Genomic DNA, 9,999 nt, shown 5'->3' on the forward strand with positions numbered 1-9,999 from the left:
ATTTCTTGAGCAATATTTCTTTATTTATTATCTAAATTTTTTATATCATACTTATAGAATGATTTGTCCATGGCCCTTAAAATAGATTTCAGTTGCGGCGATGATTCAGATCATCAAATGACAAGTAGTAGCTGGGGACTAGGTTATTGAGAATATGGTGGGTGAAGAAACAGATCGGTGCCCAATACGTTCAATTTGTCCATTATATCATTGACTTGTGGCACGGTGCATTGTCTTGGTTAAAGATGATTTTTCCTGCTTCATATGACGCATTAATAACTAAAAACTTTTGTTGAAACTTCCTTTTCAAGATAGTCGACGTTAATTATACCTCGACCATCTAAAAACTGACGCCATACTTGTTGCAGCTACCTGTTGGGTTTTCCCCGTCTAAATGTTAAAACAACTTCGGAGAATAAAGATAGATCCATGTTTCGTTCACTGTTTCATACCAACGCAAGAAATCCTTTTTATTGAGACTAAACAGTGCCGATCAGTTCTCTGGATTGTTGATGCGTCGTTGCTTTTGATAGATTGTGAGCGAACGAGGCACCTTTTTGTAAAAGATTTTTTTCATGCCCAGATTTTCGCATACGATCATAAAAACACTTCCAGTTCAGTCGGACTTTGATTTTGTGTTCATCCATAACGATTATCAAAACTTGCTCACATTTTTTCGGATGACTGCTAAATTTGGTCACGTTAAAATCAGAATACCACAAATCTTTGTTTTTAATCTAAGTGCGGGTAACACTTCTTAAACCATTGCTGGACTTGCCCGGTTTTTCCTTATAGGAAGAAATGTTTTATCAATAAACGGAATTCGTTATTTTTAAGTTTTCATAAATCAAAAAATAACGTCACTTATATGTCGGTAAGTTTAGTGTTTGTGGTGCGATTGACGTGAAAATAGGGGCTGGGGTCCACTAGGGGCTGGGGTCCACTAAGGGCTGGGGTCCACTAGGGGCTGGGGTCCACTAGGAGATTGAAAGAACCTATTAGCTCTCTCCGGACTGTACCAGGCTAGATGCCGTGTGGAATCCGGCGGAAAAAAATGAACCAAGAATAGATCCACTGGGTTCCTGCTTCCATGTCGTAAAAGGCGACAATTGCAGGAGTTTTCTTTTTCCTTTCAGTTATCAGATATTTTCAATGTTTTACTTCTGATTACTCTATTTTACTAAATCATCTCTTTATTCAATCTATCAATTTCCGTCTAGCTTCGGAGAAAAGTTTCATTAGGAATGATTTCTTCTTCCATGTTATTGATTGTCTTTCAGGATTATAAAATGAATGATAAAAATAAACCATTGCGCAAATCCGTTTATATTACAAAGTTAATAACAGAGATAACATATATCGGTATATTGAATACATAGTAAAAAACACTTGATATTAATATTTCAAACAGTAAATTAATATTTTTCTCGGTAGCCGGCTGCCCAGATCAACTAATATAACCAATTAATAATTTCAATAAATAATTAAAATAATAAAGCGGAAATAATAAAGAATCAAGACGCGCGTGAAATATGTTGACCTTTGTTTGGTGATTTAAAATGATTTTATAATAACTGTTTAGAATATTTCAATGCAATGAATCAACTTTTTTGTCTAAATCCTATTCGCTCGTTTATTTTGTATCACGTAGTTTCATTTATAAAAACGTGCTTAATCCACCTAGCAGTGAGATGATACCTTTTTTTTATCAATCCGCATGTGTTTTTTTGCATGACTAAAAAAACGCGAAATGTAGATGCATAAACGAGTGACTGCATACTCGACAGCCGGCTGTCCGGAGTTTTGTCAATTTCGGAGATTGACTGTTTCGTGCATTATATTGCCAGCACAAAGTAACACATAAAACGATAATACTTAAAAACATTCTTGGTAGCCGGCTACCCAGAGCAATAAACACATGATAACATTATTAAAACATTTACTAACAAAGTATCCTCTCCTGTGATGCATGTGGGAATGCAGAGGATTCCTCGGTTCTTAGTAGCAACATGCATCGAACTAACAATCCTTTCCCTCCCAAGTAGATTTGCATTCGGACGTGGCCGGCGTCGGTATTGATCAGCATGCATGGTTCAATACAGTTTGCACAGTGTGAAACAATGTGTTATTCCCAAACATGTTACTTCAAAAAATCATTTTGCAATCTCAATTGGTCCAGATCAATAACGGAGTAGCAACACACGGGCGGTCTCTAATGCCAATGCTAATGCTAATGTGGTGCGATTGACGTGAAAATTTGACACTTGTCTTCTGAACGATGATGATAGTTTGACATTACAAACGTCATCTCAGTCGGTCCCGGGACTTTTTTTTAACAATGTGCTATGCACATCAGCGGCTGGATTTGTTTTGTGCATCGTTCGATTCACCCGGGTTTGCGTTTCAATGCATACGGCGCTGGTCTTATAAGCCAGTTGTCATATGTTCGAGCTCCGACGTAGAATGATTCATAGTGTCAGTAGGATCGTAGTACTAGCCATAAAATGATTCTGTATGCTGAGAACAGGTCTGTTGAAACAGAAAGGCCAAATTCCACCGAAGGAATGTAATGTCAAGTCATTGCTTTCGATTCATGCGAGACATCTTTCACCATCAACCCCAACCAAAATTCTCAAAGAAATAATTTCGAAAATTTGCAAACACTAATAAACCCTAAAATGCGCAATTTTGTTTAAAAAACAAAATATCGAAAACGCTTCAAGCTTCGAAACAAAATATTATTTAAAAATCGACTAAATAATACTTCAAAATAGTGGGTCGTTCTCCCCGGTACGAATAATTACCCACCTGGGCTTAATATGTTTCACCGGCTCTGATAATGGTAACGAACAACCGAATCCTGGTATACATTTTTCACAGCCTGATTCGAAAGATACAGCTTATAGGTTTTATTCTCTATTTTATAATCAACCAATCGTCTGGTAGCTTGAAAATAAATTGGGTTCGTATGTGTTTGCTAACAGCTTACGAACTCAAAATGTGTATTGGCTTTTCGCACTTCCATTCACCGTGGTGTGGTTCGCTTGATTTGTATGAATTTCTTTCGCCTTAAGAGTTTACTGCACTTTGCTTGCTAAAGCGGTCAAACTGAGTCAAGGTGAGGAAGCAAATACCGAGCCTTACACAAGCGATGCTCGTTGATCAGTTCGGTATAGTTATTACCGTTGTTGGTGATGCTTTGTTAATTTTTCAGCATTGATATATCGATTCACTCTCTGTTTTGCTTTTAAGATTACCCCGGTTTGACAAAGACGTGTATTCAGTACATTCTGTACGTCGCCAGTTGGATACAAAGTTTCACTTAAGACAAGTTGGAAAGTCCAACGGGTAATATTTCACGAAGATTGGATAGACACAAGAGCTGTGCGAATCTTCGTGGAAGTGTTTTTGCTATTTAAGATGGATAATTTTTATAATGGAAGGTAGCTTCACTTAATCTTATTTTTTGTTTTCATTATCTGGTACCACAAGAAAAGTTATTTTGACGTAGGACTACGTCTTTATTTTCTATGTAGGAGTGCAAAATAAAAATACGGAAAATGAAATCGTACAAACAAAGTTTTGAGCATCTGCAGCTCATCCAATTTAGAACAGGTTTGCGATATTGCTACATCTACTAGTTGAAAATATTTCTACACAAAAAATATGAATTTTACAGGTGAATTCTACAAAAGATACAATTCACAACTACTCAATTTTTTAAATGACGCAATATTCCACTCACGTTCCGAGTGTAATTTGCACTCGGCTACCAAGTGTCGCTGTATAGATTTATATGTCTCAATTATTCAATGAACAGATATGAGCTCTGTGGTTCAGTCGAGTAACCGATGTGCTTGTGATCTAATGTATTTTCAAATCACACAATATGCCATGTTCTTGAATAAAAATTTGTGTGAAGTGCGACGCTCTTTTATGTGCATCTTATAAGATGTAAAATCACAAGATTTATTCAAACTGTGTACGATTTGAATTGGTAACGGAATTGGATTTGAATTGGTAACGAAACATTTTTAATTTTTTCGCTCGTGTGTTGTTCGCATTTAAGAAAAGTGCTCTTGCAAAACAAGAAACCGCATCGAATCGATTTGTGCTTTGTGTGGTTCGATAATACCGTAGAAAAGTTTACAATCCGCTCTAGCAACTGTGACGATTGTGGATTCGTTTTGTGCTCCGTTCGATTCGCACGAGAGACATTGTTGTTTCTTTGCATTCGGGGAAAATGCAGGTTGTCTTCTATCATTGCATGCTGTGTAAACGAGATCAGCACCTTTCATCATCAACAACAAACAAAATGGCCCATTTCAGGGCATTCAAACTGCTTAAGGGCTGAGGCCAGTGTGTTTTAGGGCGTTCTAGAGGGATATTTTCACGCTTCAAATCTGATTTTCTCAAAAACGGTAATCAAAAAACCCAACTCGAATATCAAAAAAAAACCCCAACTGACAATCTCTTAGAAAATTAGTTTAGATTATTCTGTGAAAATTTCAGAATGATGTCTTTAGCGGTCGGGAAAGTATTTTTTCTGAAGGAAGAATTTCATAACTGAAAACGGCAACTTTCAACTTGCTCATTGAATATCTCGATCAGGATCTAAAATATATCCTGACAATGTCTAGATAATTTAATTTAGATGTGATTAGTACATAAAAACATATATGTTGTCTCGATAAAAATGAAGTGAAAGTTATTTTTGTGAAGGTAAGTCGATTTCTATGGCCGCGCCATTTTAGTTCCCTGGTAACGTAACGAAACATGAGAGAGAAATAAAATCGTGTTAAAAAAGGCTGCCAAACAAGCGGTAGCTTTCTTGGATTTTATGTGATATAGTCGAACTTGTAACTGAAAATATCAAAATTTTCTTGGCAACCCGGCCACATCGAGAGTCGTTTTGCACATTTGCGAGAGAACATGGAGAGAAATGTAATTCGCACAGCGAACCACGTGGTTTTACGCGACCTACTGGCCTCAGCCCTTAAGGTCTGAGGACACAGGGCCACGTGTTGAGTTTTAAATCGACCACGTGGCTCGCTCAATTCCCTTTGCGCATCGTATTTCTCTTGTACTCTCTCGTATATCTCGGTTGATTTTCCAGAAGGCCGTAACAGCAAGTGACAGTTTCTCTTTGTTCACTCTCTCTTTCGATTATTGTGATGTGATCTAAAAAGATTTTCTTGGATTTCACAGTTCTGTTTGGAAGTCGAACGTTTCGAGCATCATTCTATGCAAAGAGTTAAGTGATAAACGCGTAAACCGCTTGGTAATTAATAGAAGAGAAAGTAAACAAAGAGAAACTGTCACTTGCTGTTACGGCCTTCTGGAAAATCAACCGAGATATGAGCAAACTGTACCGGGTTGCCAGCATACATTTTATTATTTTGATGAGAAGTTTTATCATATTAATCTATCGTATGGGTTGAACATTACATGGATTCCAATGAACAATGAAAAAATATTCAACTTTCACAAAGTCTGTGTGTTTGGCAGCCTTGTCGAGCAAATTTTATTTCTCTCTCCTTTTTCAGAATGCTATTAGAAAACCAAAGCGAACAAAATGGTGGATGCATTGAAACTGACTTTGTTTCACAGAAAAATACAAGACTTTATTTTTATCGCGATGACATATATGTTTTTATGTACTAATCGCATCTGAACTAAATTATCTAGACTTTGTCACGGTAGATTTATGATACAAGCCTTCAAAACCAAGATATTCGATGAACAAGTAGAGGTATGCATTTCCGAGCGTTCCATTTTTCTGCAGTTCTTCAGTCAGAAGAAAATACAACACGACCGCTAAACTCAAGACGGCTCAGTGAAATGAAACGAATTGTAGCAGATCATGTTAGAATATGGCTTTCCGACTAAGCTGATTAGACTGATTCGTGCGAAGCTCGATCATGATGATGATGATGATGGTCCCGCCTCATACCCCTACAAAGGTGTGAGCTGGACGATTTATCTAAATGATACACGATTTATCTAAATGATGATGATACATCACATATTTTACCCAGTTAACTAAATATAAAACGATCTGGTTAATCCAGCAGGCATAGAGTAAAGTACAACTGAGAACAAGAAAACATTCAAATATTTCAAATATTTATTCAAATATTAGTGTTTTCAAGCAAATTTGCTACCCGGGAAGATCCTTGAACAAATGTTCGATTCCTGATTTGATCAGACAGTAGTTCACCTGGCTCTTCCCGCCGGACCAGTTCATAGCTACAAACATCAGCTACGATGGAGTAACGATACTGCGGATGAGCAGAGCCAAGCCCAACTCCATCAACAACTTCCGATTCCGATTATTTCCGAAAAACAATCAATAATTTTAATTTTTTTAGGATTATCGTTCAACAAATTAAATTCCAATGTTTTGCATGATAAAAAGCATCATTCGAACAAAATTTTGTAATTTTTTCGTGGCAAAATATTGAGAAATTAGTCGGTGAAGAGGTATTTTTGAGGACGCTTCTAAAAATCATGATTTGCGGTGTCCACTGTATCCCAGCGCAGACTAATCAGAAGTGAATAAATGAAATCAAGTTTTCCTAGACCCCAACGTTTCTGTTTGATTTTTTTACACTTTTTCAAATTTTTGGTGGTTGTTCAAAGTGAAAACTACGATTTTTCACAAAAAAATCCGCCATTTTGTTGCTGTTTAACCTCCCCAAAGTAACAAAACCGAAATGGAAAACGTTGGGGTCTGGTTTTGTTATAATGAAACATTTCAATAATGTTTTGTCAAATTTTGAAGTCAATCGAAGTAGAAATCTTGGGCCTGTGCGCCGAGCTCTTGCTTCTTCCCAGAATGAGATAACCCTAGATAAAGGCCCATAACTTCCAGAGTCTCGTTCAAATATGTTGAAATGTTTTACTATAAGATAATAATAAATGATTTTCCAAAAGTGTTAGACCTTACCCGGCCCTTAAAGGAACCATGCCGGATTTTTGTTGCTGCGATGATATCCGTCTCTCTTTGATGGCACTGATTGAATCGTGTGAAGAGTTGCTAGAGAACGTTATTTGATACGATAAAAGCCATCCTTGCTTTCGGTAAGCTCACACTACTGCAGGGATGGATTAATAGAACCACATTCGTGACTGACATCGCCCGTGGGGTTAGTAGTGATTTTGACAATCATTTTAATGTCCTACGACAACGGTACGAACAACCCATGATCCTTGTAGTTTTTTTTCAAGAGTGTCATTTCTTAATCCACCTGGTGGTGTGATAATGCCTCTCTCTTATCATCAGTCTCATTCAATCATTTTTGTTTTCATTTAAATAATTTTTGGCACGAATTTTGGCTGACTGTTGACAGAAATTTAATCCGATTTATCTCAACGTCACAAAACCAGGCAAAACTGTTTCTGACAAATCACGCGTGAATCGTGTATTGTGTCATTGTCAAAATTGTTCAGTTTGATCTATAATTTAATCATGAATCGACTTACGAACTAACAACGCTTGTAAATACTATCAAAATTTATGCCCGGTTAAGAGAGTGTTTATCGAAAAATTGTTTCCAGCGACAAAGTTCCCAAAAAAGTCACTGTTTGGTGTGGATTATGGGCCGGTGGTATCATCGAGCTGTACTTCTTCGAAGACAAAGATGGGCGGAGCGTTACTGTGAATGGCGAGCGCTACCTTTTATTTTACCAAAATGAAAGAATTGAACATGACTGACGTGTGGTTTCAACAAGACGGTGCTACATCCCACACAGCACGCGGAACAATGACTAAATTAAGAGCTGCCACCGGTGAACACCTTTTGGGCCCGTCAATTGGCCGTCATGTTAAGGCTCATGTCTCAGGATAAACCAGCAACGATTAATACACTGGAAGCGATCTAAAGCGAAGTCGCGGCCAACATTTGTATGAAATCATCTTCAACATTAAATTATATTCATCGTTCTATCGGTTCTATATTATTATTTAAAATCAAATCCTATACCTCCTAAAAATCATCTTTTAAATCAATACGCGGTTGGAAGAATATAAAAATGAAAATGTTTATTTTCTCGGTGATCTGAGTAATTTGATGTCTTTGCGATAGTTTCTCATTTCGATCATGTGAAGATTTTTTTTAAGTGATAAGTCATGTTACAAAACTTACTGTAAAGACACAGAAATGTAATGAAAATTATTTTTTTTTGTTTTCTTTAAATAGCATGGTCTATATTTTCTAAACTATATGAGATAGAGAATTTATGTCTTCGGAAAAGTTATTGAATTTGAGTTTGTCTAACATATTACCGATGACATAAAAACTAATTTTGTTCAAATTAAAAAGATAGACTTTTTTGAGTCTTCACAGTGTCGGGTCGTAAACGATTTTTCAAAATGTACAAAATCGTGAATTTTGGAACATGGCTTGTCACTTGAAAAGAATCTTCAACTTTTGGCTAATTAAAATTTTATTCATTTTCACGTTGTCTATATTATATGTTATATATTATTCGAAGTTTCTTTTCTGTGTTGTATGCAACTGTCAATTCGGTTTTTTGAGAGGCCGTTGAAATGTTTTGATCATTGTCAGAACAGCTGACTATACGTATACATACGGCGGCATGTTCAAGATAGAGGTCCGTCAGTAAATATGGTAAACAAGACCAACGGACGGCAAGATAAACGACATCAAAGCATCAAAATGCAATTCATTCGCACGCGGGAAACACGTTCCCGATAACCGATATCAGGTATCATTTTGTCAGGTTGAAATTATTGCACTCAGTTACTAAGGAGGTATAGCGTTCGGCACCAGCCAGTGGGTGAGCATATTGTTCGATTGAAAGATAATTTGTTTAAATCCTCTACCGAGGTTGCTAATCCTTTCTGATATGAATGACTGAACGCAAACAATCGGATAAGGGTAACTTAGTTTGGAAAACCCGTTGGAATGGAAAAACCGGATAAAAACATTGAGCTTAGCTTAGCTTAGTTGACCGCCTTGGAGTTTCCCGTGATTGACCAGAAACTGATTGAAATTGCATATAGAACCAAATGCATGATCCCTGGGAGTAGTAGTTCATGCTTAACATGTGACCTAAACTGGTTTAGAGCATGAAATGATTTTAAATAGCCTGGTAAATTTCTACGCAATACAGGTTTTTTTAAACTTATACTTGTTTTTTTCTCAATCTCTAGGCTGCCAGTTACCGAGAGAGAAATATGGAATTATATTAATTAACACCCAGACATTTCACTTAAAGTAAAGCAAGACTTAAAGAGTTCAGACTTGGGCATTAGAAGGATCCGAAACCTACTTAGACTCTATCAATTGTGAATCTTCCGGACAGATCCGAAATTCCGGGTTGGAGTGCATATCCAACGTTTAGTTATAGAATCTTAGAAGCTGAAATTGGCTAGTCAAGAAATTAGTTCCAGAATTAGGATTCAATTTCACAGTCATAGTTTTTATTCCTGAATCTGTCAATCTGGAACTAAATTCAGAAACTGAAGTCTGAAACTAAATCTTAAACCTGAATTTAAGTTCAGAATTAGGTGGACCAGAAATCAGTTTTAGAATTAAGCTCTAGAATTTAATCAAAAATTCAGTTTTCTGCTGCTTCTGGTTGAAGGCGACTGCGCACCACGACGTCCGAATTACGAATATGAGCACGACCTGAGCGTGTGAGTTTCCAGTAGAACATCAGAACTTATATGTGCCTGACTACATCAGAAACGTCGGCTCGGGTACGAGAAATGCAAATAAGCGTGATGAGTTTTCTTCATTGTTTCCAAGAGTTAGAGAAGCCTTAGGTTTTGAGATATTTATCGTTATCTTGCACTTTTGTAAATTTAATCACAAATTGCTGATGGCATATAAAAAGAATTATGCTGCTACGTTTAGTACAAACATTTTGAAATAGTAAAGTGAGAGGTATACACGCTAAAATAACATATTTTGTCATTTACGTCACTAATACCATTATCTCCGTAAATATAAATGACAGCCATTTGATCTT

This window comes from Malaya genurostris, chromosome 3, assembly GCF_030247185.1.
Source record: "Malaya genurostris strain Urasoe2022 chromosome 3, Malgen_1.1, whole genome shotgun sequence".
Taxonomy (NCBI): domain Eukaryota; kingdom Metazoa; phylum Arthropoda; class Insecta; order Diptera; family Culicidae; genus Malaya; species Malaya genurostris.